The sequence below is a fragment of the Parus major genome, chromosome 6 (genome assembly GCF_001522545.3).
Source record: "Parus major isolate Abel chromosome 6, Parus_major1.1, whole genome shotgun sequence".
Taxonomy (NCBI): Eukaryota; Metazoa; Chordata; class Aves; order Passeriformes; family Paridae; genus Parus; species Parus major.
In genome coordinates this window covers 14,766,987-14,773,404 of record NC_031775.1, presented here as the reverse complement: position 1 = coordinate 14,773,404, position 6,418 = coordinate 14,766,987, and positions in this window count along the sequence as shown.

The following is a 6,418-nucleotide window of genomic DNA, read 5'->3' as shown; positions in this document are numbered from 1 at the left end:
TAGGGAAAATTTAAATATTTTCTTGGAGATAGGCACAACTGTAACCGGTTCCAAACTTTACTTTGCCTGCTAGGTGATTAGACTTTGTTTGATTGAAAATGTTAATTAGTGGTTTGCCAAGAAGCAAAGAGCAACACAGATGCTTAATCCTCACCAGAGATTTGTACAGAATGTGTTCAGCTGGTACTGCCTTCATCTCTTTTACTTTATAGGATGCAGGCTGGCCAAGGTGGGAAAGAAAGGATTCAGCTTTGAAGAGGGCTGAGCAATGCTAATGATGTGATGGCCCAGGAGTGTAATGAAGAATGTTCCTACTTGTGTATGAAAAGTAAGTGGTGCAGACAAAAGATTGAGAAGAAAGAAACTCACAAGTGTTTCCCCTAGTGATGGACCTGCTTTCTGACTAGACAGTGAAGCTGCAAATTTATCACAAAATGTGCCTAGCATCCACTGTGACCTCTTTCTGTAAGTGTTACAGAAATAGACAACCAGTCTTCTTGCTCCTTTCCTGGTCAGGTGAGCTGAAGACTGAGCAATTAAAACTGCTCAGTACTGGGATGTATCAGCTTAGTGGCATGCAAATAATCTTCAAGGAATTAGATAAACTACATTTGTCTAAAATAAGAATTTAGATTAAATTACATTTATCTAAAGCTCATTCTGAAAATGAAATTTCTGAAAATTCTGAAAACAGAAAGTGCAAACAGACACTGTGATTTAATTGGGATGCAAAGCTCTGGGACTTTATTTCAAAAGCACTTGTTCAAATCAGTAAAATTCAGTACTTTCTGGGTTTTTCTGGGTTTTCTCTGTTTCGATTTTTCTTTTTCCCCACCTCTATAGTTTTAATCTTATTTCAGCCTGTATACCATCATCCATACCACCTCCATATCTCTCCTAATGACGAGTTCCACAGGCTGGCACTACTCTCACGCCCCTGCTCTCCACTTCTGCTGCTCGCACCTCGAGCTCGGGAGCCGGCGGTGGCCGCAGGGAGCAGTGTCACAGCCCGAGGAGCTGGCACTGGGGACAGGCTCCGGGCGCGGTGCTCTGCTGTCCCCACTGTCCCCGCAGGGGCAGATCCTTGGCCCCCCTCTCCCAGCGAGCGCGTGGGGAAGGTGCCCAGATGTGCAGAGCTGTCTGGAAACAGCTGCACGCAGCCTAACACTAAAAATGGGAGCTTTCTGTGACGCTAGTGGCCTCACTTGGAAAAACAGTCGTATGGAATCAAGCCAAGAGGGATATTTTAAGTTCCGTTTTTAAGAAGGAATGTTGCATGATCTCTTTCTTGACGTTTGAAATTTTTATATTAATTCAAAGTTCTAAATTTAGTTTGAAAACAAAATTGAAAGCATTTGATATTGAAAAATGGAAATGAATCGTATGTAATTGTTGCTTTTAAAATTTGATCTTCCCCTCAAGCGGAAATAATCGAAATTTCCAAATAGTTTTTAATAGTCCAAATATACATATTTTCAACAAAAATTTAGTTTTTTTCTGAAGAAAATTGTCTAGCTTCTATGTGATCATTTAATGCATGACATCATCTCTGAAGGATATGTTCTTGTATTTCAATTAAAAAAAAGTGTTTTCCTTTGTTTCTTTACATGTCTTAACTCTGACTTACCTTTTGGTATTGTATAACAACTAGGAATGCACACAAAACATCTATTTTTTGCATATTATTATGCATACTTCATCTAAACCTCGTAAGCTCTTCCTAGTTGCACTACTGACTGTGTCTATTATTGTTTATTGGGTATTTTAATATTTTAATTTACTTGGATGATTTGATGTCAGGAGGGAATGAAGAATGCAGTGGACTTTGAAGGTGCTGTACAAATTCTGTACACTGAATTTACATAAAGCAGATGCTGACAATAATGGCATTCCTGCTACTGGGCCCTCATTCTACTTGAGACATATTTTGGCTTTGTGGATTATTTGGAAGCAAAGCCTGCAAATGCAGCTTCTGTTTTCTAACAGTGTGAGTAAAACCCTGCATCTCCACACTCCTGGAAGCAGTTGGCAGTTCTGCAGCTTGCAGCTGAGTCATCCCTGTGTGTTTACTTTACTGACACTCTGAGGTTTCTTCACCCTAATTGCTGTGGGTTATTTCATACCCCATAATTATTTTGCCACATACAAAGCAATTTAATTTCTGCTTGTTTAAATGGCTTAAATCCTGTTCTGATTTCATGTCTTTTAACTTGACAGGAGTCATAACCATGGGTGCTAGATCCTATAGAAAATATCACATGTAATTCAGAACTGGGCTAATTATTAGTTCTTTATTGAAGAGGTCACTAAAGCTTGTATGAGTGTGGGCTACAAAGCTCTTTTGTTGAACTCTGTTCTTTGCTGAAGGCCAGTGTAATCCCTAATTATGTATCCCACAAACAAGAATGAGACTGAGCAAAGAATCCTTCAGGATCATGCTGGGCAGGGCTCGATTAAAGAGATGTAGGACTTCAGCCTGTTGGAAAGGGGCTGAAGTGGAGGGTGGCCTGTATTTCAAAGGACTTAAAAGTCATGTGGAGTTGAGCAGCCAGGGACACTGCTTTCTGCAAAAAACACAGCCAGGAACAGAGCTGAGACTCCTAATGGTGCTCTGCAAGTTTAAAAGATGTTTTGAATGTTACACTGAAGGAAGACAGTGTGTTCTGGCATCATTGTCTTTTATTTTATTTACAAACAAAAATACCCTAGCCCGAAAATAAAAGAAAGGGAGGGGGAAAAAAACCCAACAAGCTTCTGTGAAGGCAAATTGAGTAGCTTTAGATATTACTATTTTCTTTAAAGAGGAAAGAGACAAATTCCTTTTTTAGTTGAGAAACCAACTGAACCATGGTGAAGTGGAGCTGAAAGAAATCAGGAACAAGGAGAAGAAATGAGCACAGTGCAGAGGAAAAGAGGCTGGAATAGCAGGGCTGTCGGATGTGATTTATGAGGAAGGAAGATGGTTTAAGGTGAGCTGCTGGATCCCCAGAGGGGCTGGTGAGGAGGCTTGTAACATTTCATTAGAATCACTTATTGCTAAATTTCTGGAGACAAACTTGTCTTTATGACATGGATGCCCACAAGGAGGAAAATGAAAGTATATTGCAACAGTGAGTAATTTTTGAGTGCTTATAGAAGCATTTTCTCATTTAAGGGTTAGAGATGCATTCCCTACCAATTCAGCTTAATTAGAAACATTCCTCTTATATATTAAAAACTTAAAGGAGGATAAGTTGTTAAATAAAATACATCAGCACCATCATCTTATTTGTCCTCTCTGTTAAAAACTGTAAGTTCCTTGCCACTGTAAAACTCTGACTTATTGCTTCCTGGAGAAAATTTTGATAATTTTCTATATACATAAGAAATATGGCTTTTTTATGGCTCCACAGTAATGTATTGTACCATAAATCATTGTTGGACAGCAGTAGATCTCTGATTGGACCTGACACAAGGCCCAGGTGTGCCAGTATCTTCCCAAAAGAAGCAATAGAAGACTGTAAGGTTTCCATTGTACTCTGCTTTTGAGATGAACTTAGAAATAATGACAAGGAAAAACAACATATTACTGATAATAAGTATGAGATGACTCATTTCCCAAACATTGATAGACACTGGCTAATAACAAACCTACCAGCAGGACCAGGAAATTAACTGACTTTGTTGGGTCAACTGGCTTACAACATTCCTGCTGATAGTCAAACAGTGATATAAAATATAAATAGCCAGAGGTTTCTATGGAAAGAGAAAAAATTCTACTGCTCTCGCTCTCTCCTTAGATTCTTTCCATCCTCACCCAAAGTCCAGCTCTCAACCTACTGTCTTTATGTGTTGACTTTTAATACTTACTTCATTTTTTAACAATTAGAACAGCACTTCAGTGTGTGTTACAGACACACAGATACATATCTGTGAAAGTGGATTGGGATGTCCTCTTTATGGGCTTCTGAAAATCTAGGTCAGAGTGTGTTCAAATTCTGACTGATGTAATCACTTCTGGTGGCAGAAAGTCTAATAAAGCAAAGCTATTTGTACTTGAATGTCAACTCAAATGCTTCCCATACTGAGGGTTTTGATCTCCTTCCTTCATGAGCAGCACAGATAATGATGAAGTCTGTGACACAATGTCTTCATTGTACAAATGGCTCTTGGCACTTTGTCTTTTCATTCTTGCACACAGATGAAAAGGCTGCTCAGCTTTCCAGCAGAGAGTGAACTGCATCTTGCCAAAGATGCAGAGAAAGCAGGAGGGTGGAGGCCAAAATGTGTGTGTATGGTGGAGTCCCTTTGATTATGGCTCTGTGAACATCCATGAGGAGTGTTCAGCCTGGTTAATGACACCTTCTGTTTCAGTTGCTACAAACATCTGACTTCAGCTATGGCCCTGAAACCCATCAGCTCTCTGAGGCTGGCACAGAGATGGGAGTTCCCTGAGGTCTATGAGTGCTATTTGAATCTAGCTCTGCTGTGAGCAGAGGGCTGGACTAGGTGATCTCTACAATTTCCTGCCAGCATCCAGAATTACATGGTTTTCTCTGTTTCCATAGGGGCCTGAGGCAGCCAAGGTAATGATGCTTGTGCCAGGGACTGTTGCTCCCTGAGGGAGATAGGTGGCTCCTGAATTTTCTCCAGTTCTCTGCTACCCTGCAGTATTTTTCACCCTTACCTGTGCTCAGCCTTTGCAATTGGAAGAGGAACAATGAACCCCAGCAGGGCCCTCTCCCAAGTACAGAGGCTTTTTCATTACTTTCTGCTAGCAGGGAGATAAAATTTTTAACTTTGACTTAGTTCTTCATGAATTTAGAAAACTGGCAGGTGGTCCTCCCCAAGAGGAGCCCTGCCCCCCTTCTCCCCATTCCCATCGCAGTGTGGTGTGGTAGCATCACTCTTCCTTCTCTTTGGTGACGTTCTTGAAATGGGCTATGCCGGTTCCCTTCCCTCAGCATCTGCTGTGAGGTCTCTGACCCTTTGAACTTGCTGCAGTCTGTCAGCAGAGTGTGGGTAGGACAGTGAGCACAGTCGTCTCAACAGGAAAGTGCTTCCTGGGAAGCCATGAATCACTTTCTGGGGCTGCTGTCATGATTTCCCTTCCTCACCACAAGCACCAGGGATCCAGACACCCACTCAGCCAGGAAGGGGCCTTCTTAGAAGCTGGGGTGCATCAGTACAGTGTTCTGCTCCAAGTCCCCAGCTGCCCAGGGAGCTTGGTCACTCACAGCTTTGGCTGCTCCTGTGAGATGGGTGGGAGTGGGGCTGAGTGTTGGGAATGCTAGGAACATCCTCCTCAGGGGCACTGAGCTGGAAGGAGAGCAGCTGTGAAATCTGTGCTGTGCTGGGGAGGGATTCAGTATTCACAGCCTGGATCAAGCAGCCTGTCTGCTGGACATGCTGTTAGTGATTGTTTATTGTCAGAGTGTCCAGGAACTGTGCTGATGGATAAAGACCTCTGTTGTGGCTGGTGCTGTGTAAACATGTGGTGCCTACAAACATCCTCAACCCTATCCTATACAGTCTATGCACTGGCTGTAAAGCATGGGGCAACAGGAATGTCCAAGCAGTTGGAAGAAGGTAGGGAGGCATATTTTTAACTGTGTACCTTGGAAAAAGGGTTGTGTGTCCTTGGAAAAGGACAACAGAATGTTTTTTGCTCCTGTTTAATGGATACTCCTTGTAAGCATGAGTTTTTAAAAGGGGTGCCTTCCTGAGAAGAACAGTGGTGATGAACAGACTGAATGGTGCTGGGAGACAGATAGGCAGAAGTCAGGAAGGCCTTGAAAGGTAGAATTAAGAACCTCAGTTTTGTGTGGGGCCCAACAAGGAAAAGATGTGGTGGAGAAAAGCTGAGAGAGTTGATCTTTTCAGCTGCTTTCTAGGTGAACTGGGGCAAGACAAGACTGTACCTGACAGCTCCTGTTGAAAGGATGTTGCAATACTCAATGAGAATGTGGATAGGATATTTGGCTGGCTCTTTGGGGCAGGAAATGTCATAGAAAAAAAAGTGCTGTGATTTATCTGTGGGCTGAATGTGAGAACTCAAAGAGAAGCCAGTCTCCAAGTCTCTTCCCTTGGTTTTGGGTAGACAAAAGGCTTAGCTTCAAGGAGGAGACAGGAGGATAAAAGGAATGAAAAGCTGTGTTGAAGATGCAAATAAAGTCATATTCTTTTTGCTTGCTTGGGAACACTTTTCAAGAGACATCTGAACTTCACTATTCCTTTTGTGATAGCTCTTTCACTGTTTATGAGCCTAAATCAGCCATTTGGTGAGCTACTTACTGAAGGTTTCTTCTTCTTGTCAGAAGGAGACATCCAATAATTAATGTTGTACTTCTAGTTAGCTTTACTGAAGCTGCCAGTTTGTAGTGTGGAAGCAAAAAATTCCTGTTACACCTAATGATATATGACTGTTGATCTGGAGTGT